The 25,452-nt window shown below is 44.0% G+C and overlaps 2 protein-coding genes across 8 annotated transcripts in view; one reads left to right on the forward strand and one right to left on the reverse strand.

Moving 5' to 3' along the window:
* GLDN (gliomedin) overlaps positions 1-25,452 on the reverse strand; it is a 293,878-nt gene that overhangs the window by 127,354 nt on the left and 141,072 nt on the right. The window contains exon 4 of one of the 3 annotated variants that reach the window (XM_072962426.1): positions 2,017-2,219. The exons of 1 other annotated variant lie outside the window; for it this stretch is intronic. The gene's annotated coding sequence lies outside the window, so the exon portion shown is untranslated. Of the gene's footprint in view, positions 1-1,526; positions 2,220-25,452 lie in introns of all 3 variants that reach the window. One more of the 3 variants, XM_072962439.1, reaches the window with a different exon arrangement.
* Positions 9,402-25,452, forward strand: part of LOC102526537 (aromatase) — a 50,140-nt gene continuing 34,089 nt past the window's right edge. The window contains exons 1-2 of one of the 5 annotated variants that reach the window (XM_072962444.1): positions 9,402-14,555; positions 18,028-18,140. The gene's annotated coding sequence lies outside the window, so the exon portion shown is untranslated. The other 4 variants (XM_072962442.1, XM_072962443.1, XM_072962441.1 and 1 more) reach the window with 4 other exon arrangements.

The raw sequence follows: 25,452 nt of genomic DNA on the forward strand, positions 1-25,452 counted from the left end.
TCTTAAAATTCATTAAGACAAACAAACCAATTTTAAAAAACAGGGCAAATATTTGACCAGATACCTCACAAGAGAAGATAAATGAATGGCCAGTATGCTCACTTTAAAAAGCTCAAAATTATTAGTAATTAGGGAAATGCAAATTAAGACCACAATCAGATACTTTTAAGAATGGCTAAAATTAAAAGACTGACCATACCAAGTGTTGGTGAGAATGTGGAGCAACTGGAACGGCTTCTTTGAAAGATAATTTGGCAGTTTCTTAAAAAGTTACACGTATACTTAACCATACAACACAGCTATTCCATTTTTGTACTCTAGTGTTCATAGTAGTGTTATTTGAATAGCCAAAAAAACTGGGAAACAACCTGAATGATCATTAATAAATGAATGGATAAGCTATGGCTTAACTATACAATAGAATATCACTCAGCAATATTAAGGAACTAACTGCTGATATTAACAATCACATGAAGGAGTCTCAAAATTCACATGCTGACTGAAAGAAGCTAGACAAAAAAGAATACAGACTGTATGATTACACTGAGATAAAATTCTAGAAAGTGTAAACTAATCAATAGTGACAGAAGGCAGATTAGTAGTTGTCTGGGAATGGGGTGGAGGAAGGGATGGATTACAAGAGGGTGATGAAAATGTTATCTTGATTTTGGTGATGGTTTCAATCATACATATGAGATAAAACTCATAAAATTGTATGCTTTAAATATTTGAGGTTTAGTGTATGTCAATTATGCCTCAACAAAATGGTTTTAAAAAGATGGAGGGAGATGAGGGCTGGTGTAACTAATGCAATCCCACCTACACAGTAGAAAGATTTGAACAGTGTCCTAGAAGAAACATAGGGAGGAGTGAGTCTGGTACTTTGCTTTCCTATTTGTCTATTGAGTATCTATCTGCCTTTCTCCTAGGCTGGGAGAAGGAGTGGAGGAAAGAACAATGCCTAGTGCTGATCAGCTGTCGAGTTAAAGCTCCCTTGAGTGCTTCCTGCCTGCTAGACTGAGGTCTGCAGAGGGAGGACCCTTCCCTCTGACACAGGAGCAGGCCTGCCAGCTGCCTAGGCAGTCAGCCACTGGAGTCACATAGGGCCCAGCACTCAGAAGGAGCCGTGCTTGCTGTTTAATGATCTGCAGCCACCATATTGATTCTTAACAATTTTATCTTTGAATTTGTGTTTTGTAAGCAAAGTCTAATGGGACAGTGGATGTGCCAGGAACTTGGACCCTTGGCTCACACAGGGTCTCACCTCCTGCAGTTTTTCAAGTTTTAGACTGCCTGCTCCTCCTCTGTCCCGCCCAGTGAACACTGCTGGGCACAGATGTGGGGAGAAATGGGATTGGCGCACAGTCAGGGGGCTGAGTCACAGGGTGGGGCCCCGGGGCACCTGTGAGGGGTCTGCATTTGCCCTGTAAGTATCCTTGTGCCTGTGGGAGCACAATGTTAAATGGCAAATTTGAAACACCATGACATGTGGAAAGACCACAGAAGAAAGGAAAAGGCTTTTTTACCCCTGCTGTTTGAATAAGGGGCTCCATATTTTCACTTTGCACTGGGCCATGCAACTTCTGTCGGTGCTGGCTGCGGGGCCGCCTGCTTGAGATCATCACCCAGCTCCTTCCAGATCCACCTGCCCAGGCACTTCAACTCTGGATCGCCACCAGTACAGGCATGGGGCTGATTTTGTCCCTAAGAGATTTCCACCACCCTCAGGGGAAAAATGTGGCTCAATTCAGCCTGCCTAGGAATGATAGAGATCCAAGCGTTGTAATGAAAAGTCTGGAACATAGGGCAGGCTTGCCCTCCAGAGTAGGAAGCATATTGGGGTAGAAGCAAGGAAAGTCCTGTTCTCATAAGATTCCCCTGGATGCTGACCGCCCTGTTCTTTGATTCCCTCTCCATTGTGGAATAAGGGTGAAAGTCCCAACTCGGTGTTTTGAAAAAAGTAACCATGACAACAGCCAAGTCCATAGAGAGAGTAGTAAAATGCATCAAGCTCACTCAATATCTTGCCTTTCCCTCCAGAATGAATGCTCCTAGTCAGACAATGATCCAGCTGCAACAAAAGAGCGAAAGGGAAGAATAGACCTAGAAAATCTTCATGTGCCGAGGCCCATTGGAGATTAGTGGTATCTCTTTGCTTTGTTGGTTCTTTGCCTTCTGGCTGTCTCCACACAGTTCAGGTCAGCTTTAGAAAGCTTATTCTGAAAGGGCAAGAGCAAATATAAGCTCTTTTTAGAAAACACGCTCTAAAAATCTGTTAAACCCATAGTTTAGAAGTAAAAATAAACATGGAAAATTTGATTGAGTCGAGGTGTGATCAAAACTGTGGCCTCATCCTTGACTCTGTGGTTGGAGAAAGAACTGGCAGAAGTATTTCTATTTGCATGAGAAAGGAAGGGCTTCCAAGGCAGAATGAAACGGTCCAATCTTCAAGGGCACTGGCTGGGAAAAGAGGAGGCCTGAGTTCTAAACTCTGTCACTAATTAGCTGTGAGACCTTGGGTGTATAGTTTAACCTCTCAGGCTGTGCCAACATTTGCCCTGCTCTGTCAGCAGATGTGCAAATGCCTTTTTAATGAGAGGAAATCCTTGTGCTGGTAATGTGACCTGTGAGAGTGTTATCACATATTCTTCTTTGAACCTGGCAGAGAAGGGTCACGTCTGAGTCTTTTGCAAGGTGAAAGATAAGTCTTTCCTCTGCTGAATCTGGGCAAACTTGAGGAGTGAGCAGAGGGTTACTGTAGCTTTCCACCAAGGAAACCAGCTACTTTCTCAGTGTTGGGGAAAGTAGATTTGCTTTGTCTCTGAGGCTATAACTCGATTTGTCAAGTCTGGTCCTAATTGCTAGTCTGTAGCTTGGCACTCAGCTCCCTGGGCATCGGGGATCTGAGGCTCTACAGCCACAAAGGCCTGGTGGGCATCGGTCAGAGGGTAATAATCAAAGGGAATTGGGTAGCGCCTGCCCTGTTGAAAGGGACAGCAGATTGTTGCCACAGGGAATGTGGGTCCAGTGTGGGCCGATCTTCTGCATTTTCCTTGAAGAGGCCTGAAATCTGGACTTTTAAAATTTAAGATATTCGAAACTTTAAATAATGTTAGTGAAAGCAAATTTAAAGCATAATGTAAGCCAAAATGAGACAAGCTAGCAGGCTAGGTGGGTTAATGACAAACTCCCACTAGGAGAGGGGAGCACAGGAGCAAAGCAGTCTGTGCCTTGCTTCCTGCAGAGCCTGGGGAAGAAGCAAGATCCTAGGGCATCTTTATCCAGGCAACTTGCCCTGTCTCTCAGCTGTCCTCTTCTGTCTCTCCTCCTCCCTCCAGTCTGAGAAGATTTCATCTCTCTGTGGGAGGAGGGAGTAAGAAGCATTGCTCCTATCCCACATTTCTTTTCCCAAAGCCGCCACTGTGACCAGTCCTGCCTACCGCTATAGAGCCTGGATTTTTGAAACCCACAAGCCCAGAAAGTGTTTCTTTCCCTCTGTACTCTGCTTCCCTGAGGCAATGAAAAATGCTCAGCTGATTTAATGAGGAGAAGGAATAAAGGCTAACCAGGTAACACTAGCTAACCTGCCTCCAGCCCAGGTGTTATACTGGAGAAGCATACACACAAAATCTCAGAGGCCAGAATTGGGGCGGTGTGCCTGGGAAGTTAGGATTGGTTTGGTACAGCTGGGTGGGGTGTTGGGCAAATGGCAGGGGAACGGACTGGAAAGGCAGATAAAATAGGACTTAATACACAAAAAAATTTCATTGGCTCAGATGTCTGATTACTTACATGTTTTTCTGTAAAGCTGGTGGACCAATGCTACATCTGTTTTGTGTAATTTATCATCTGTGCACTTTAAAGTGACATAAAGGGCTTCAGAAACCATGATCTGTAAACCATGCCTGTCATAATTCGGGTGGCCTTGCCCTCTACAAAGTATCCAAAGCTGAAGCCGCTGAACTCATTTGAGAGTATTAAGTATCCCCAGACTTCACCGAGATACATGCTACAGCTGTCACCAAGTCTTCTTGCTATTCCAGGAATTGCTACTGCTTTCTACCTGCCCTCCCCCCATTCCAGCTCCCATTCCCTACTTCCCCAGGCTCCACCAAACTCTCCTTCTTCCCCAGTTATCTTTCCAACTCCATCACTTCCCTGAACTTGGGCTGACCCTGCCTGCCCTCTCAAGAAGAAGATGTGTTTTCTATCATACATCCCCTGATTCAGTGCTGGGAGCTGGGGTTGGTCTTCCAGCGTGCTGCTTCTGGACCACTGCTCCCCTTTTCCTTCTAAAATACTGTAAGCTCCTTAAGGTTCACACTGACTCCTCTAGTCACTGAAGGCTTAGCCTCTTTCTCTGTGTCTTCCTCTCCACCCCATCATCCTCAGCAGCTGAATGTCCTTATGGCTGATATAAGCAACACCTTCGCTGCAGAGTTCCCTGACGAATGCACCTTCAACAGCCTTCTCCCTCCACTTCAGCACACTCCCAGGGGTGCAGCTGGGACCTTGACATCATCAGAAACTGCACGTCCTCTGAAATGTCATTCTCTCACCACAACCTTCCAGCTCATTTGCTCAAGTTCCTTCACTATCTTCCAGCCTCAATGAAATCTCCAAGCCTGTGGTCCCTCCACTTTCTCTCTGCCCATGAACATCCTCCTATCTTTACTTCCTTTTGTATCTAGCTTAGAGGGCATAGTTCTTCCCACGGTGTCCTAAAAATATTACTAAATCTGTCGTGTCCCTCTTGATGGTCCTTGCCTGGCAAAGCCCCTAGGACTTATTTATGCCTGTGTCTGAGCAGATCAGTGTGACTGGAGAATATGGCACATTTGGGTGTGGCTCCAACTTCATGTTCTCCAACCTTGTTAGGGTCCTCAACACTGCTTAGCAGTTTTACCATGCTTTTCTAGAAGCTTCTGCCACTTTCACAATCACATTTCATTTCTTCCTCTCAGAGCTTTATGCTTCCAACCCCTTTACTCCCAGACAGAAGCCTGGCAGAGAAAACTGATGGACTGCATTTGCACCTGCCCTCTCCTCCCACATATAGTACAAGGGAGGGCATGTCCCTCCTTCAACCAAGGCCAGTCCCTCCACATGTGCACCGGATCTCATCCTCTCCTACCTAAGATGCAAGGATCCTGTTCCAGTAGGTATACCTTCTCCTTTCCAAATATTTAACCTCTTCCTCACACCTGGATTCTTCCCTTTAGCACTCAAATACATGCTAGAATTCTCCATTACAAATAAAGTCAAGCAAACACAACTTCCCTTAACTCCACACATCACTCAAGCTCTCACCTACTGTTCTGTCTACTCTTCATTCACAGCCAAGCTTGTAATTTAAGAGATATGTACAGACCCTGCCTCTTTCTCCTTTTCTCCTTTCCATTCTGGCTTCCCACTTGACCACCTTGCGGCAACTGCTCTTGCTGGGGCCACCAATAGCCTTTTTGCTTTACCCAATATGAATTTTCCACCTTAATCAGACTTGACTTCTCAGGAGCATTCAATGCGGTTAAACTTTCTTCCTCTTGGCTTTGGTGATAAAAATACTTTTTTGGTCTTCTTTATACCTTCTGACTGTTCTTAGGATCTTTTGCCTGTTCCTCCTCCTCCAAATTCTAAATTCTTGAGTTCTTTGGGAGTTCTCATTACCATACTCTCCACTGGCAATTTCAACTTTTCCCAAGGCCTTAAATCCACCTCTATCTAGCTTGGATTAATCTTTCCTGAACTCTTACCTTTTCTATCACAGAACTGCAATTAAGTACTTATTTGGATGATTATCTGTGTACTGTTCCTTCTGCTGGAACTATAAGCTCCATGGGGGTGGGCGATGTCTTCTTTATCCCCTTCTCCCATAATCCATTGGGCCAGCCTCCGGAAAAGTGACCACGTGACAACGCAGAGTTCTACTTGATGGCCCATGCTCCTCCATGCTCTTTCCTTCCGAAAGAGGAAGCAAACATTTGCCCTCATGGGATTGTCTAATGGTCAGAACTTGTCACTGAAGTCTTTTCTCCCAGATTTAAGTTAAAATTATCCTTTCTTTACTGCAGAACAGGAAATCCAGATATTTTCTTTTGCCAAAAATGGGAAAACCCCATATAAATAAAAATGAACATTGATGGGTAAGGGAGTCTTCAAGTTTTTCAGTAGAGGAGTGACATGGCGAGCTCTAGATTTTGGAAAAGCTGTCAGTAGTAAGGAGGAAGAGTTAGTGGAAGGAGAGAATAGGGGCAGGGGCATTCATGTAATTCTGTTCCCAGGGAGAGCTGACAAAAGCCCTTATCTCATGGGTGACACAGAATAGGAAGGAAGAGGGAGCCCTTCGGAGAGAAAATGACAACTGAATATGAGGCTGGGGTGGTGGGCAGTGACAGATTGCCCAAATTCAGAGGACTCCAGTATTTTACCCATCGTCCTCTGCAGTGGGCCCCCACGTGCATGCTGTTCTGTCTCCCTGGAAGGACTGGCCTTCACACTTAACTCCTTGGAATCCTCTTCCTCCATCATGATCTCTATAAAGCACTCCTTGATTACTCCAGGAAGAATGACTCTGTGCCTCCCCTTAACCCCCACAGCATTTTGTTCAACGGTTGATATTCCTGCCAGTTGTATATAACACAAGTGCTCAAGTGTGGACTGTATCAAAGCACTGTGCCATCTGTGATGAAATAACTATTTTCAACTAAAACAACTTAAAAAACCAAATAATAAATTGAAAAAAACATACTTACTATCTTTATGTCCTTGACTTACAGTTAACCAAAAGCATCTTCTCATCTTTATTTAAAAAAAAATCTGGTAGGGCATGTTAATAATACTTATTACTCATTTATCTGATAAGGTTTATATAAAGGTCTTGGATGAGCCTGGCCTGCTCCTTCCTTTGGTTTTGGAGTAGACAATCTTTTAGTTCCAGAATAGCCTGAGACACCACCTCTGAGCTTCTAAATGACTCTTGTATCCTGAAAACCCAGGGTAACCACACTCCAGCTCAGCTGGTTCCCATTAACCTCTTTGTAAGTTATCTGTATGTGCGCACTTTAGCAATAACAGCCTTTTAAAGGGTGCCAGACATTTTTAGCCACACTGGATGCAGATAACAACATGGTTTAACTTATTTATGATGAGGATTGGCTCACACAGACCTCTTCACATTTAACACTCTCCTAAACATTCCCAACATTCACTAGGGCTTGAATAGCCCTTTAAGACCAAAGCCTTCTGTGAAAATACTCAAAATACATCTGAATACACATCCTATGCCATCACCAAGAGCACTCTGCCATCTAATTCCAGCAGAATCCTAATGATGCCACAAGACCAGAAAGACTGCCTCTTTGGGAGACAGCTCCTGATTCCGTCTTCCTCCTCTGATCAGCATCAGTCCCTATGCTTTCACTTCCATAATTTGCATACTCTTTTCCTGTGGTGTTTATCACATAAAGCCTTGCTACTTTTATTTGTGTCTTTCTCCTCAGCTGTATCAAAAGCTTCTTAAAGGCAGAGACAGTATTTTCTTAATGTCCTACCTGCACCCCTCCCAACCCTCCACCTACCCATACTAGAATCTTAATACCATGCTTTGTACTTGGTTGGAGTTCAGTGTTCTAGAAAAGTTAATGACTGAATAAATCATTAACATAATTTGGGTCATTTTCCACATGCAATGCATTGCCTGCCTTTACCCACACCAAAAGCCCTTGGCCTAGTCTCTGCCCACTTTTCCTGGACTCTCATAGTTTTTCCCCATCTGTCTGGCATTTCTCTCCACCCCTAAAGAGTTTTCCAATCTGCTGCAACCCTAGTGCCTGCACCATTACTCCCTGTTTTGATTCATTTTTAAAGTGATTTATTTAGAACAGTTCCAAGGCTTAGCACTCTTCCATTTGGAGGACTGTTCTACCATTCCTGGCTTCTCCTGATAACCCTGCTGTCCACCCTAAACCTGTGGCAACTCTACAAGAAAGCCTTTTGAAGTCTCCCTTAGCAAAGAAGCTGGTTGTCTTAGAATCAAAAGAAGCTATATGCAGTGTCAATTCATTCCCTAAAATCCTCCTTGAAATGGAGGAATTGGACACAAGATGGTCTCTCTTTGGGTTCTTTCCTTATGCCATCTTTTCTTGCTTGTAGCCAAAATACTGCAGCTATCTCCAATTATTCCTAAACTTAAGTATTTTTCAGAAACTGATGCTTTTGAAATGCATGCACCATTTTTTTTCATGCAATATAGATTTTTTTTTTTTTTTTGCTTTGGTGATTACTTGACAGAAGTTCCTGGTGATAGTGATCCTAAATCCTAACTCTGCCTACCACGATTCTCTAGGTGTTTTCACTACTCACTGTCTCCTCTAATGATCACATCATCCTCTGAATGGTGGGAAGGCAGGCATCATTAGCCCCATTTTACAGATGCAAAATCCGGGGCTGGGAGAGAGATTTTGTGATTTTCCTAAATTGCCATGGTTTGTAAATAGTGGTGGTGGGTGGAGGTGGGGGTATTTAACCCATAGCTTCCTAAGACTTTCCCACTTTCTCAAGCTTTTGTTGGATTTGTTTCGAGCAGCATTTGTTGCAGCCAACTTTGGTTCCTTGGACATTTAGTCATCCATTTAAGCTGGCTCTCTTTTTTGGGGGGATTTAAACTCTTTTAACTGAATAAATCAGATTTATATTTTAAATGTTTTTGTAAATATCTGTAACAATTTCAACAGGCCCTACCTTAAAATTACATGCAGCTAACAGATGTTCACCTCCTTTTTAGCCCTTTTGTCAGACATAGGGAGACTGGCATGGGGTGGAAGATGGTGGAGGATGGAGTGGAGAAGGAGTGTAGGGTACTGGGGGCAGGAGGGCCTGGAATCCAGTCCAAATTCCACTGAAGGGGTACCTTTTCCAAAGTTTATCCTCCCAGAGGCAAAGGCTTTTTACTATATCACACAAATGTGCTGCATAGACTAATAGGGGTCCAGCTGGGAGAGGGCTGGAGGAGAGATAGTTTACAGTCTAATGTGTGAGTCAAGCCACATGCTTAAAAGCACCTGGGTTACATTAGGATAAAGACATGCTAAAAATGTCACCAAAGATGTATACCAAGAGGTGACTACGGTTGTGGGAAATAAAGGAAAGCCAAGGTGAGAAAGGTGATGGTAGGCTGGGTGGGGAGACCTGGAAAGCTTTGCAAAGAAGAGACAGTGATTTGGAAAGCATGCAGTCCTAGCGAAAAGGAGGGATACATAGTCCCATCCCCTGGCATGGCCCTAGATGCCTACCTAGTTTGCTTGAGGAGCCTTCAGTCCTTTGGAAATAGGTAGATTGTGAAATGTTAGCTACCTAGTACAAAGGAGAGGACAGAGAAGAAATTGCAAGGGGCAGCAGAGGGGATAAGAGCATGCTTCTGAGCCATATAGCCTGGATCTGAGCCCTGTTCTGCCACTCAGTACTAAGTCAATTTGGGTAAGCTGCTGCTAGATTCTGGACTTCACTGTTGATAGTAGCTACCTCCTAGACTTGATCTACAGATTAAATGAGATTATTACATACAAAGTGCTTAGAACAGTGCCTGGCACACAGTAAGTGCTCAGTAAGTGTTAGTTAATATTACGATCACACATGCTTGTGTATCACATATGCACAAGGAAAATGCCTCTTGGGATCCACAAGTAGTATTAGAATCCGTAAATTGAGAGTTAATATACTCTAAAAGACACCAGGAAAGGTCAGAGAAAGAGGACTTGACCTTCACGTGTTGCTGCTGTTTTTTCATGGTTGGGCACTTTGGAATAATACCCTGAGGAAAATATGGCAATGAAATGGTGCCATGTAGGACTGATCTCATGCCCTGGGCTCAGGTAATGGAGCACAGGGTCCAAGAAATCAAGGCCTGCTTGGATTCCCTACACCACAGCCTGGAGGCAAAATTTCTACTGGTTAACAAGTCAAGAGCCAACAGTCCTTTGAGCTGTACCCCTTCCAGGCCCTGGAGGTCAGAGACCAATATTATTACAAAGAAAAAAGTTCAGAGAGGTTCTCTTCATTCTTAAGAGTCACCACCTACTCTGCCGTGCTCCAGACTGAAAGGTACACAGAGGCCTGCCCCAAAGTATAGTAAGTTAAGGCTATCACCCCAAGTTCTACACTTGGTGAAAGCTATACTCTTGGGCAATTAATCTCTTCAAGCCACACCTGTAAATGGATATATGAATAAAATCTTTACGGGACTGGTTGTGAGGTTTAGATATAATAAAGCTTAGCATTCTATAAAAGGTAGCCATTATAATGATTAATAGCTGCAACCACCGTAGTTTTGATGGTGCAGACAGAAAGAAAGGAGTGGCTGCTGCTGAAAGCGCACTTGAAACTCACATAAAATTAAGGTGGCCATAAAGTTTATTATTCAAAGGGAGAACTTTTGAGAGTAAAGGGGGTGCTAGTAATAATGGTGCTGGGAAAATAGGCATGAACTGGGACTGTCATGGGTAAACCAATCCATGATTCTCCACACACTGCCCACCGCTCATCTCCAAGGCCAAGCTACCTGACTATACCTCTTTCTTCAAAAAACAGTTCTTAGTGAAATATTTTTCCCCTTCTTGACATCTTTGTCTTTTGGAAGGTGTTCATTTTACTGCTTAGGTTAGCTTTCAATGGTTGAGGAATAAATAGGTGTTAGCCCTTGTACCCAGCACTTTAAGGAAATGAACTCTAAAATCCTCACCCTCACTATGGGTGGTGGGTGCTACCTCTGTTACACAGCTATGGGACCTGAGGCTCAGGGAGGTTAAGTAACTTGCCCAACCAAAGGTTACAGGTCCATTAAATGGTATATTGGGGATCTACCATATAAGCCAAAGACTATGACCTTTACTGGATTAGAATGTTTAGAGGTGAGTTCAGAATGATTTGGGGTGGCCCTTCCTGCCACGCCTCACCTGCTGGACTTACAAGGTGGGTTGTCAAGGTGTTCATCTTCTTTCCATGTATACACCAATTCCCAAATCCGTAGGTCACAGACTTGAGCTGAAGAACCATTGGCTGCCCTCTGATGTTTATAGAAATAGGAGCTTCATAAATACAGGTTATTAAATCTTCTCTAGGTTTAGTAGTAAATAGAATCTTTTGTAGTTTTCATAAGACCTATGGATTATATAGCTAAGCGGCCTGCAGATTTAATCTTTCTTTTTCCCATTTTGATATTCCCAGGGATGGGGTTGGGGTGGGAAGCAGTATCTTTAGACCCGATGCTCTTCATTGATAAGCTGTACAGAAACCTTTCTCTCAGGAATGCCCACTTCCAATTCTGCCCTGGTGATACAGAAGCACTGCCTTACCCATAAACTACCTATTGGTGGAAAACATTAACCTCTGAATACCCAGGGTTCCATGGGAGCAAAGCTAGGGCTCCCATAAAACTGGAGAATGACATTCAGAATTCAGCTGAACTATTTGGGCAACTTTATCATTTCTGGGGCCCTAATTTTCAGGAGGATGGTTCTTACAGTGTAAGAAAATGACTGCTTCCTATAGCACCAGGCTGAGTATAGAAAGAGCTCTTCAACAAACACATTACTCATCCATCCTTACAGAACCTGTCACCTCCAGGGTGCTTATCCAGAAGTAATCTCATTACCTACATCCTGTTCTAGTAAGTTCAAGTTCTCCTGTATCCCCTGGTTGATTTTTTAGAACCACTGATAACAGCTTTTATGTATAACTTGGCATCAATAGCAGGCAAGTCACTTTTGTCTCAACTAAACTTGGGCCTTAGAGACGGTTTCCATCCAGAGGGTTAATGGCTTCCAAACTTTCAACAGCGATGTTGATGCCAGTCCTGAGGAGTGGGAACACCAGAATGTCCCCCTCCCCACCACTTGCCAACATACAAACTGAAAATGAAATCTACTCTCAAATATTCTGTTAAGTAAAGATTCCTTTGAGTTACTTTGAGTTTTTATGGAGACAGGGATTCCTTTTTGTGTCCCATGTCCTGAGTGGATTAATGAGATACGGTGGAAATCAATTCAGGGGACCCCACCTGTACATGGGTCTGGTTCCCCACTTTACTCCCTGACAGGTCAAGAAACCATGTGAGAATTTACAGTCCAGCTCTTCCAGAGACCTTCAGCACAAATAATGTCTGCTCCCAATCACTGGAATAATGCCTGCATAATTTGGAAAGAGGGAGATTTCCCACTTTTGGTAAGAACAGTGTCTTCTTAACCATCAGAATCTTTGTACACACTGTTCTCTCTCTCTCTGGTAAATACCTACCATCTTAAGCCTCTGTTTAAGAGGGCACCTGATCTCATCTGGGGGATCTGGAAGAAGTTTTTTGTTATATACTCCCATAGGACCGAAAGTGCTCCCTTTGATAAACTTCATCTTATTTTTATACTTAGTATTTCAAGGCCTGCCTCTACTGCTACTGGGTCATGAGGTCTAGGACAGGGCCTGTTGGCCATGTTCCTCATGTGCCCATCCACCTGGTAGGGTACCCAGCACAGAAGGCCCTCAGTGAAGGAGTGGAGTATTTGGGAGAATGTGGCTGGTGCAGTGGTGATGGCTGTTCAGGACCTTACAGGGACCCCTGGAGTGCTTATATGAGGCTGAAGATGCTTCTCTCTCACCTCTTCAAGGATCACTGGATGGTTCATTTCTGCTTTGCTCCTCAAGTCCAGGAGAGTTAGAAGGAGCCTCTAGCAAAATCATGCCTGCCATGGTTTACATAAATAGTTTTCACCAATATTATCTCAAGGCAAGGAAGGTTCTATTATTTTCATTTTACTGGCAAGGAAACTGAAGGCTCAGAGGGATGTAGTAACTTGCCCCAAGTCGTACAGTATGAGGCAGAGCTGTGAAGTGAATTATTTCCTGCTATGATACAATTACATTAAAAATACAGTGTGTCATGAAAACTGTAACAATGCTGATTACATCTTACTTCCAAGTTCCATTTGGAGCCTTTTTCAAATTGTCTTGATCACTTATTAAAGAGTCACTCACTGCCTCTTTGAACATTTACCCTGTCTTGTAGAAATTTTGATTATTTTATTAGAATTCTCATGCCTGGCCAAAATCCCCCATGTTCTCTGTTCCACCCATTCTCTGAGAAGCCATTTTTATGTGTTTGCGTTTCTGTGTGCCTCTATTCCCTCCGGCGGGGTCCTTGGTCCTTCCTTAGTCAGCTAACAAGGAATTTCAGCCACAAAAAATGAGCACATAACTAAGACTCGCCAAACATTTGGTGAATGCCAAACCATAGAAAGGAGTTTGTTACACAACTACAAATAAATAGAAGAGTTTATACCTAAGGAAAGAGATTTAGTGATCATTCAAAATAGGACTCTAGAATATGTTGAATTAATAGCCTCAGATACACCAGCAGATATTGCATCCATAAAAAAATGAGCAGATAATGGATACTAATACTTTGATTTTTGAAATAAAAATCTGAATGAATGGACTGAAAAGCCAAATAGATAACAGCTGAAGTGCTGGCTTGAAGATTCAGTCAAGGAATTCTCTTAGAATGTGGCACAGAGATAAAAGAGATGGGAAATGTGAAAAGAGCAGGTAGAAAACATGAAGGATGAATCCATAAGACCCATTCTTTGTCTCACTGGTGATCTAGGAAGCCAGAATAGTGAGAATGGAGGGAAAGCAATGTTCAAAGAAATATTAGCCAAGAATATCCTAGAATCAAAGAGAACTTTCAAAATTCTCAGTAGTTTCTACTTTTTAAAATAAAAGTCACATACAGATAACTCAATGGGGCCAATTCTTCATCCACTGAAGCTAGACTTGATTTGGGAAGCAGTAAAAGGACACTGAAGCCAAGTGTGGTGGAACAGTTGATCAAACTTAGTTCTTGCTGACCAGACCTAAGTTAAATTAGATGTAAATTTAAAATATTCTTGCAAGGCTCATAAATTAGTTGTGAAGATGCCTGCCTGCCTCTATTATTATCAGCTTGCACACAGATACTTTAGCTAGTAGAATTTTCTGTTTTCTCAAAACTTCCTCTAGTCTCCTTGTAGAGGAGTGCACATAATGCTGGTTTCCTAGCATAAGAGTATGTAAGCCAGTCAGAAACCAGGGAGTCAAGTAAGAGAGCAATGCCTCTCCTGTATCCTCCCTCATCATCTCCTCCCCTACTTACGGTTCCACCAGTGGATGTTAATGCTTCTCAACAAGAATCCAGCTCCTTCTGTCTCATTATCTCCCACCACCTTTCTCATTTCTACTTTTAAGCATTGCCAAAGCCTCACCATCAAAACCCAACCACATTCCAAGGCTCAGAACAAGTCTCACCTTCCCCATGAAGGCTCCTTTGGCCACATCTCTATGCTAATATCTCTTTGTGCTTGTCGACAGTACCATGCTCATTAGTTTTTCCTCCTCCTAGCCTGCAGGCTCCCACAGAATGGAGAGAGCACCACACATGTCTTTTTGCCCTCCATGGAACTGCATGTTAAACTGAGAATACCCCAGGAGAGAGAACAAGCTGAAGTATTAGCCCCTGGAGACTAATTATTTTGGTGAGATGATTTCCTCTGACTGGGGAGAAGGAAGTGGGTGGACAGGAAGTGTAGGGGAGTAACATGGAAAAGGAAGTGTGGGTGAGGAGGGGTCTTGAAGGCAAACACCGAGTATTTCACAGTTCTGTTCAGCCCACCTCAGCATCTCTCATATCCTCTCCAGTTACTCCATGACACCGGGTCACAGAATTGCTGACCTCCAGACCACCAAGTGAGCTCAGAGACGACCCCATTCCCTGGCCCTTCAGAGTACCCAAGAGATGTACAATGACCTGCCCATGAGCACACCGTTCTTCAGTGACCCTGGAGGACACTACTTCAGTCCAGAGGCTCTGCTCTTGTCAGGACTGTCCCTTGTTACCTATGCTCTTGTTGGAGACTGAAGGCTAATAATAGCCATTTATTGAACTCTTACTATGTGCTCGATATAGATACTCGGGGAAGGCTTCAACATGCTTTATCTCATTTCCTCCTCATAGTTATCATATCGAGAAGCACTATTATTTCCCTCATTTTTCTGATGATGAAACTGAGGCAGAGCTGTAGCAGTAAATGCACACAGTGATAGGGAGTCCATCTGAACCCCAGAAAGCACATGACACTGGCAGAGGTTCAGGAGCAGCTTTGAATTTCCTCTGTCAATTCTCTTCTCATTCTCTCAACCTGCAGTGCCTTTCTTTCAATTTGGTGCCTTGTAAAATACTCTTCCTCCTCTAAGAGCTGCTCTTTAGGCCATGCCCAACCTCTCCAGGATAATCACTTTTTCCTCTATCCTACAGTTGTTTATGCCTCTGAACACCTGTATTTTGACTTACATTATTAGTAACATGGGTGACTGTTTTGTCCAAATTAACTCCTTGAGAGTAGGGACCTCATTTTGTTTGTTGCTATATTCCTAGAGCCCAGAACACTGGCTGTGATGTTGTAGATATTAAATTTTTGGAGTGGACACAGTAGTCCGCACGTGCATGTGCTCTCCATGAGATGGGCTCCTCCATGGCGGGAGCCCAGATGTCCCGTGAGCCTTGATGCCCACTGAGGCTAAGGGCAGCCATGAACAATGCCAGTGTGAAGTAGGCCACACATGGGATTTGGGAGATCAAACATGCTCCCATTCTTTTTTCTTTCACTGGTTCCACTGGCTGCACAATCTATCATGTTATCATCAAGACTTTACCTGTAGATTTGGGGTCCAGGTGAAAAGTTAAATACCCAAAAGAAATTTCACTCATTTACAACCTGGAAATCATACTCTTCTGGTCAGTGAAGGTGGTTCTGATCTGGAAAAACTTCTGGGACATTCAGAACCTAAGGTGGCAGGTGGATAAAGAAACTTGAGCCAGGAGTTGTTAATTTGAAGTCTGTGCATGGGCCTCAGGGGGTCCAGAACCCAGTACTGTATTCAAAGCATACTGATTACTGAGTGTGTTTCCACAGCTCTCATTAGAATCTCAGAATGAGTCTGGAGCTCTAAGGAAATGAGACGAGCTAGAGAAGATGGCCAAACCTGGCCATTTGCACCCCAGATTCCCTGACATCCCAGATCAGCTCAGTACCTAAGCCTACAGGTGCCATAGTCTGGCCTAAGGCAATGGTGCAGAAGGAGAGAACCAAGGAAGATGAAGAGGGCAAAGGCATTGGGGAGGGCTGTCCATGAGGGAAAGCTAAGATAAAGGAGAATGCTGAGCATCAGACACACAGCTAGAAGAGGTCATGTGGCCCAATCCTCTTATTTTATAGATAAGGAAAGGTAGTCCAGAGGGGTTAAGTAACCCCAGCAGTTGGGGTCAGCCAGTGGCTCCCTCGCCAGAGATTAGTTTGCTCTAGGCCATCTCTGTGGCCTCACAGTTTGTTCACTAAACAACAGATAAGCTCAGAAGGAAAGGCCAGTATTGCTGCTGTTATCCGACTATTTGGGTGATGGCTGTGGGCCATTTCATTGCTGGAATTTGGCATTTAGAATCAGAGATAGGTTAAGGGAAACATGTGAATGCATCATTTTTTGATGACCTCAGGCCTAAAATGCTTATCCTACCAGCTGTTCATTCATCCACTTCAGTATTTACTTAGCACTTACTAGGTACAGGCACTTGTGATAGCCTCCTTAGGGGTCTCAGAGAGGAGAGAGATGTGAGGCTTTGCCTTGGAGGAGCTTCTGCTGTGGTGATGATGACGGGCAACCCACTGCAGAGGCAGCTGGGGTTTCTGCGCAAGAGGTGGGCTTGTTGCTGCCCTTACAACTCACCACATCCAGGTAGATGAGCCACAGTAAGGCCACTTGGGACCTCGGTGTAGTAAATCTTGGATACCAAGGCTCAGGTATGGCTCTGAATCTTTTGGCTGGTGTGATCAAGGCTGCCCTAAGCAGCCCCACTTGAGGACTTTCCACTATTTCTCCCAGAGTCAGGGAATCACACAATTCTATGTGCCAGAGAGGTTTTAAGGCTTGAAGAATGACAGCCAGCACCACTGGTGCCTGGCTCTGGAGATTTCACTTTAACCCTCACCCCAGTGTCCTGGGGTGGAAAGAGTTCACTTCCTCAGCTTGGGCTCAGGGAGGCTGGGGAAATGAAGAAGGTTACAGGGCTGGTTACCCACAGAGCTGAGACTTGAACTCAGGCCCCCCACCACAAATTCTGCTCCTGTGATACTGTCACTTCTGCCTTTTCCCACCTCAGGTTAAAAGCCAAAACTGGACTGATAAATCCCACTGAGGCCAGAAAACATGTCAGGTCTTACAAAATAGAGTTGAAAAGTAAAGCGGTAGAAAACCTCTTAGAGAAATGACTGCTGCTATGGGAACGATGCCTCCTCTGTGACATAGGCTCAGCCTGCTAGTGGGAAAGAGTGTGGCTTGGGTATCATGTATCTCCTGTACAGTGGGCTCTCAAGGCCTCATGGAGGGTTCTAGTACCTCGATGCACCCCTTTGTCTCATGGCCTGAAAGTCCTTTAATAGTCAAGATCTTGAAGGCTTTTCAGGTTGTCACTGCTGACTATACTTTTTAAAAAACTCTCCTGGGAGAGGATATCAGGTACAGCCTATTGGGAAGACAATGGATTAGGCATCTGGAGGACAAGAGGGCACCCTCAGAGGGGCACAGATGAAAGCTGAGGTAAAAGGGCAGCTAGGCCGGCTGGTAGTTGGCCAGTAAGCTATTGCAAAGAAAGGAGCATTTCCACAAACATGTACTGAAGTCATGGGACCTCAAAGATGAGTAAGAAAGCTTCAGTCCTGCCTTATGCCGAAGAGCTTTGGGTCTGTGTACTCATGTGAAATGTGGGTTTTGGCAGCCTGTGCACTTACCAGAGAGGGAGTCTTGGCCTTTTATGCACTGTCAGTAGTCTTCCCTACATGTTTGGAATGCTAGTGTCTGAGGTCTCCCAGGGGCGCCCTAAAGGGGAAGGCCAGCTACACAATGTTTATCCCTCTGAGTTTCCCTTGTTTGTTTCTATGATCTCTCCTGCTCCAGAACAAGAAAGTCCCAGGGACTCACCTGGAATCTTGCTGGGAAAACTGACTAAACTGCAAGTGTCATGACCCCAATACGAGGGCATGGAAATCAGATCACAGAATATGTACATGGTAAACCTTTTCCACTTTCAAGTGACTATTGGCAAGTGACCCTACTTTCCTGGATCTTATGTGGTGTGTTCAGTTTTCAGAGGAGAGAATTGTTCTATTGGACGATCTCTGGGTTGGTTTTTTTTTTTCCCCCAGCTCTGATACCCTGTGTTTCCTCGATGTAGAAAGTTCATGGGCAGTTCTGATCGTCATCCTAGAGACCTGCGGTCCTCACATCACATCCTGGCTTACAGAACCTTCCTCAGAATTTTACTTTTCCTCTCATGTCTGAATGTAGCACCTTTCTCAGAATCCTTAATAAATGTTTTTTGTTTTTTTTTTTTAATGAAAGCTTTCATGACTCTTGAGTTATGGAGTGACTTGACAGTCAAAAGCAAGAGTATCCCAGGACCCATGTCAAAAGGAAAGGAGGAGGAGTATTTATACCAGGTAGTAGCAAGCTCAGGGAAGGAGAGAGAGGAAGCAGACCCCTCCTGGGAGGCTCGTGGGGCAGAACTAGCTGAGTTGGGTGACGCTGGGGAGACACGATGAGAACTCCCAGGTAGGATGTCTGCAGTTCAGTGAGAGAGTCAGTGTGTGGGTAGAGAGAGCCAAGAAATAAGTATAAGCAAGATGTCTTGCAGTTATCTGGAAGCAAAAAAGGATTTATCTTTTTAGTAGTGGATTGATATAATGAAAACTGAGTTGGAAAACAATCTGGCAGCAGCGTGCAGGATAAGCTAAAAGGGAAGGTCTGAGAGGAAGGGCCCTGGAGAGCTTACAATGGGGAATAAAATCTAGACAAAGGTGGAAACAATGCAAACTTAGGCAACAGGTTTGCAGCAAGCATATGCAGAGGCCTGGATTCTAGGAGTGGGGAACAGTAGAGAAGGAAATAGACCCAGGTCCCCCACCTTGAGGAACTCATCTTCTAAGAGAGGAAACAGGAGGGATATGACTTTTAAGAATTAACGCCTCATTTTATTTGGTAAGAGATTTAAGAAAACTTAAATGCATCTAACTCAGAAGGACAAAAATGAATGATTTTATGTCCTTAACATCTCTTTAGATGAAGCAATCAACTGTGTATGGCTGATTTATAAAGTCACTCACAGTCAGCTTAAGGCCTAGCACTAGAGAGTAACTAGGCAAAGGAAGCTACAAAAAAAGACTCACACACCAGGTCCAAGTGTGCAGCTCCGTAAAGGTTGTGGCACTTGATTCAGATATTTAGTAAAGGCTATAGTCTGGGTTGGGTCCATGGAGAGATGTTTTGTTTGGCATCATGCCTGATACTTTGAGAGGAGTCCTGGGCTCTCTAATGAACTACAAGTGCACCTATCTCCATAACTGTGTCACCTGTGTAGCCCTTGAAGGCATCAGATCTTGGTACTGCCAAGAGTGGAATGAGGGTCCGCCAGAAATCCCCAATAGATTTTTTTCCCAATAGAGGCTTTCGAAAACAATTTAATATTAGAGAATTCAAGGTAATTTTTGGCAAAAATCTAGAGGGCAGATATGGATTTGCCTTCAACTAACTGACCACTGAGTATATGCTTTGATCATTGATGGAGCAGAGGGTAGGGTTAAGGTCCATTATAAATATTAAGATATGGGCGTGAAGGTAAAGGAAATTCAGGTAAGTATGCTTGAGTCAGGGACAAGACATTTTTAGGGAATCCTAAAGAACTATCCTTAAAACTTTGTGACAACATGTTTAGGCTAGGATAGGGGGCAGATAAGGGTAGAAAAGTAAGAGGAAGGAGTATGTAAAAGAAACCCAAGATTTTGAGGTCGAATGACTGGGAAAATGATGTATAAGAAGACTAGGATGGAAGGAGGTTAGCAGGAAGTCAGTGGATTTGGGTTTAGATATTTAAGTGTGGAGTGGTGGTGAGACATCTAAGCGCTGATGTTAACTAGGCACTTAAGGCATCAGATATGGAGTTAAGGAAAGAGGACGAGGCTAAGAAGGGAATTGTATGTATGCAGAGGGTGGGGCACTTACACAGCAGCAAGAACAGAAGTCAGGAAAAATGAATTCTTGAAAGAAGTATGAAGAGGAGCGCTAAGCACTTAGGCTGGGAAATGCTCGGGGTTCAGGGACTTCAGGGGAGCTAGGAACAGGTCCAGAAGAATAAGGAGCCATGGAAGAGAAGGAAAAGCCTATCACAACAGCAACAGGCAAACAGATACAAGAAGGAGGAATGCCAAGTGGGTCCAAAGTCATAGAGGGAGATCAGAGCAAAGATGGAAGGGAGAAAGGAATGAATTAGGCTGTAGGAAGGTCATATGTAACCGTTGAGGGACTGGTGTTATGAGTGTAGTTAAAGCAGAAGCCAGGAGTAAAGGGGAAATGGGTATAAAGGAAATGGTAACTGTAGGCATGGGTTGCTTATTTGGAAGAAAAAGAAGCTAGCCCACAAAGAAGAGAGGAAGAGTCCAGAGGTGTAGAAGGAAAACAAGGAAAAGCTGGTATCACAGCAGCCAGGAAGGGAACCAGGCATGTAGTGAGAGGAAGCAGAAAGTGTAGTTTGGGTTAAGAGCATGGACTTTTCAGCCCCCACAGGTTGGTGCTCACCTCCCACTTTACCACTTGCTCTGACATGCTGAGGCTCAGTTTCCTCAACTTTAAAATGGTGGTATAATACATTGAACTTTTCCCAGTGGATGATTGTTATGATTGAGCCCTAATGCACACAGAACTCTTGGTGAAATATCCCAGGTGAGAGTGAAACTGATGCTGCAGCCATCAGGTCTTGTCCATACTCTTCACCACATCCAGGTTGTTTGTTCCTCTTGTAAAACAGCAGTAACAACAGTTAAAACCATTTTTTTTTTAAAGAAAAAACCGGGTTTTGGAAACTCATGACTTTTGGACATTCTCCAGCTTCCTCCTTCCTCTCTGTCTCCATAATTGTAGCATCCCAGCCATGCCTCCTTGTTTATCAAAAATGCTGGCACTCAGCCATGATGAGCCTCTTCTAGTCTCCCGCCAGCTCTTGGGCCAATCCTCACTTGCCTTCTGTGCAGACTTATAAGATTTATCCTGCTCTAGTCCGTCATCAAATGCTGGTGTCCCTTAAGACACCCTTCTCAGCCTATACAGACTCCACAGCCCATATATCAGCTCATAACTCTCCCCCGAGTCACAGACCATAATCACCACTAGGGTGTTCCAGCAATTTCTCAAACTCGAAATTTCTAAAATCTAAAAGAACCCTCCACACCTCAAAACTGGGCCTAACTCAGAGAATGGCACACCGTCCCTCTAGGTACACAGTCTGGAAATTCGGGAGACATGCTTAACCCCTTTCCTCTCTCCTTATAACATGGATTTAAAACATGACAGTCATGCCAACTTAACCACCAACTATCTCATGAACTCGTCCAACCTGTCTCTGTTTCCATGTCCTAAGACCACGGTACCTCTCTCTCTTACCTGAAAAACTATGGAAGCCTCCCAGCTGGTCTCTCTTCATCCCCTCCAATATCCCTCCCCCTGTCATATTCTTCCCACTGCGGCCAGAGTGATTTAGATTTTCAAAATGCAGATATGATTTTGTTGATCACTTGCTCAAAGCCCTTCAGTGGCTTCTCATTTCTCTTAGGAAAAATTCCAACCTTTTTAATGCGCCTACAAGGCTTTGCACAGGTGTGCCCTATCACCATCTCCAGCCCCCGTGCACCCCACACTGCCCCTCTCTCTCTGGGCCCCAGGTCACAAGCCTTCTTCCTATTCCTTCCTGATCCTTCCTGCTTAGCATCATGCTCACCTTCCCCCTGCTCCCATTTCTCCCAGGCCACCTGTTCCATTCTACAGCCCCTTTCTGAGACAGAACAATCTGCAGCCACAGGCCTCCCTACCCCCAACTGGATGTTCTTACTCACTTGAGGAACCATTCAATAAAGGTCTGTAACCCCTCTGTCAAGACCCTGTCTGTCAGCCCCTGGAGGCTGAGGTCACATCTATCTTGCTCCTTGCAAGAGCCCCAGCAGGAAGCCCCCAAACTGTGGACCCAAATCAGAAAGTGCAGCAGGGAGAACTAAGGTGGCTGGGTCGTGTTTCTCTGGGAGTAGGGGCATGAAAGAGAGACGGACCGGGTGTACTAGAGATAAGGAGGAGGAGGTCAGGCTTGACACCCAGCCCTCAAACCCTGGGTGGCTGGGTCTTCTTCCTGCTAGACAGGTCATCTCCATGTTGCAAGGTAGGATTTGGTAGGGTTTGGCTATGCCAGGCAGCAGTTCTGCAAGGCTAGTGCCTGCCTCCCCACCCTGCAGAGGGTCAGGGCTTGTACCAGGGCATCTGGGGGCCTCTTCTGGCACTGTGAGGCCCAGAGTGCATCCTGACCTTAAAGCACTGGGACACCCAGGCTTTGCTGTGTCCCCAGAGGACTTTGCCCTGGCTCAGACTAGGGACTCTGGGTGTAGGACTGCCATTTCCTTACCGTGAGGTTGTGGGGCATTAAGGTATTAGTCAGGATACCTGCAGTTCCATGCAGCACGGGAGCAGAAGCCTGGTTTATCAGAAGGCCAAAGCCCCAGCTTGGTGCCAAGCCCAGCATGGGATGCCCCAGTGACTGGAGAGTGGAGACCACTCTGCAAACAAATACGTGGAGAGCCAGGCATTTGAGATGGCTTTCAAAGGCCCATGGCACTTTAGGGCCATATGTGTGTATATGTATGTTTGGGAGTGAGAGGAGGGTATTCCTTGCACAGGGGACATATAAGTAGCCTCTATAAAGTTCAGTGACCTTCCTACATTTCTGTACCACAACTCAAAGGGCTCTTTTCAATCTATGTGGCCCATTGGAATGTTCTACTGAACAGGAAAACCAATGTGCAAAGAGGAATCTTTAAGAGTCTCTCCAGCTGTGGCATTCAGAGGTCTGCAAATCTTACTCCTTTAAAGGGACTCATTCTGAATAGCCTGGGAATGAACATATCAACGGTTGAAAGGTCCCTGAATGTAGAGACCGAATGAATCCCATAATAGGCAACAAATGGCATGGTTCAGAGCATGGGCTCTGGAGACAGACTATGTGGATTCTAATCCCAGCTCAGCAACAAACAAGTTGAGTGCCTTACGGCAAAATACTTAACCACATCTCAGTTTCCCCATCTGTAAAATGGGTACCATATACTTAGCTCACAGGGTTATTGTGAGGATGAATGGCTTAATATTTGTAAAGTGCTGGAAACAATATCTTACATAGAGCAGATGCTTTGTAAGTGTTCAAAAAATTCTCATCCTTTTGGATCTTTAAATAGTGCTCTTTTGGGTATATTTATGATATACTTTTGAGGAAGATGAGAAACTAGGCTGCTTTTCCCCACCAAAACTTTAGACACACAGGCAATACTAATTTTTCACAGTAGTGCAGGACAGTAAAAATGACCATGAAAACTGAAACTATGCGAGGTAATCTTAAAAATCAAGAAAAAGAAATACAACTGTACTGTGACCTTTAAAAATTTTGCTGAAACGTTAAAAATGCTCTTAGGTTTTAAGTGCATATGGAAATGAAAAAATAGTAAAACCAGTATTTTAATATACTGTAATTTAAAACATTAGAAACATTACAATTCTCAAAGTGTTTTCTGTGTTAAAAAACTCATCAAGAGCATTCTACCTTCTCTTTGTATAACTTATGACACTGAGGGAGCATCTTTTCTATGCCTTGGTGAATTGTCGTCCTCCTTTGAAATCTGCATCCGCTTTCAATATTTTATACTTTGTGCTTTCAGTATTGTGAAATATCTCTGAGAGTTTCTTATATGTGAAGTTTTTGCCAGCATCTCTTCCTCTGGGACTTTTTTTTTTTTTTTGCCACAACCACGTTCTTTACTTATGCTTTTAACACTGGTTTCAAGTTTCATCAATATAAACAGAAAACTTGAGGGTCCTGGCTGTCAGAAAATCATAAGGAGCTTACTCAGAATTATGTAAAATTCTACCTTGGAAATTAAAACTCTAAAAATTCAACCTGTTCAAAGAAGCTACTCATTAAGAGAAGAACCAGATGATAAGAGACACACTGCTAACTTTTCAGACTCAACTTACGTATATTAAAAAAGAAAAAATACTGCTCAAAATATGTGTAGGCAGTTTTAGTGCCTTGCACTTAACCATTAGTGATTAAATGGTGGAGTAATAGGATGAATCGATAGAATGAATCAGCAACTGAATGATTCAACTATGTCGTGAAATTTCTGTAGTTGCCAGAAATTGCTATTTTATTGGATACCTAAGATCTCATATAGCTCGGGGAGAAATATAATCTTTTGGAATCTGATGAAATTTATGGCTTCTTTCCCCTATAAAAGTGCAATTGAGCAGATACAGCATTTTGCGCAGCATTTCAGGGATTTCACAGAGCCCCTGAAATCCAATTAGAAGTCCTGGTTAAGCGTCTAGAACTTTATTACTAGATAAAACCCAGTCAAAGTCTGTTTCACAGCCATTGCAAGTCTTGGAAACTTACTGAAGGAATATAATCCTTGGAGCAGTCAGGCACCAGGAACTGCATTGAATGGTTGCTCTTTTCTCATTATACAAGTTTATTCAATCAAGGTCTCTTTAACAAACCACCATCCCTGAAACTCTCTTCTGAGATTTCAGGTATTGGAAAACCTTCTTAAAAAGCACCACAGAGGGGAGTAGCCAAGATGGTGGAGTAAGAAGATCACTTCATTCCAGGAGCATTCACTCCAAAATTGTAATTATTTATAGGGCAACTATCCATGAAAGTGACCTGAAGGCTATCAGAAAAGGTCTTTACAACTCAAGATATAAAGAAGGAATCATAATAAGACAGGTAGGAAGGGCAGATATGCACTATAGTCAAGACGCATATCACCAGGCAGGTGACCCACCAATAGAGAGTAGTTAGAACTACAGAGGTTCTTCCCAAGAAACAAGGGATCTGGGTCCCATGTTGGACTCCCAAGCCTTGGGGTCCCACACTGGGAAGTTTAGCCTCTAGAACATTTGGCTTTGAAGGCTAGTAGGGTTTATTTTCTGGAGACCAGAGGACTAAGAGAAATAGTGACTCTACTCTTACAGGATGCACACAAAATCTCACATGCTCCAGGACTCTAGGAGGCAGAAAGAGTAATTTGAAAGGAGCCTGGATCAGACCCACTACTGATCTTGGAAAGCCTCCTGGAGAGGCAGGAGGCAACTGAACTCCACCTTGGGACATAGAGTTCATCCTACCACAAGGACACTGGTGCTGGTAAGTGCCATTTTGGAAACCTCCCTCTAGTTTGTTAGTGCCAGGACCTGGCTCATCCCTACCAGCCAGTTGGCATCAGTCCTAGAACCTCCCAA

This window comes from Vicugna pacos, chromosome 6, assembly GCF_048564905.1.
Source record: "Vicugna pacos chromosome 6, VicPac4, whole genome shotgun sequence".
Classification (NCBI taxonomy): domain Eukaryota; kingdom Metazoa; phylum Chordata; class Mammalia; order Artiodactyla; family Camelidae; genus Vicugna; species Vicugna pacos.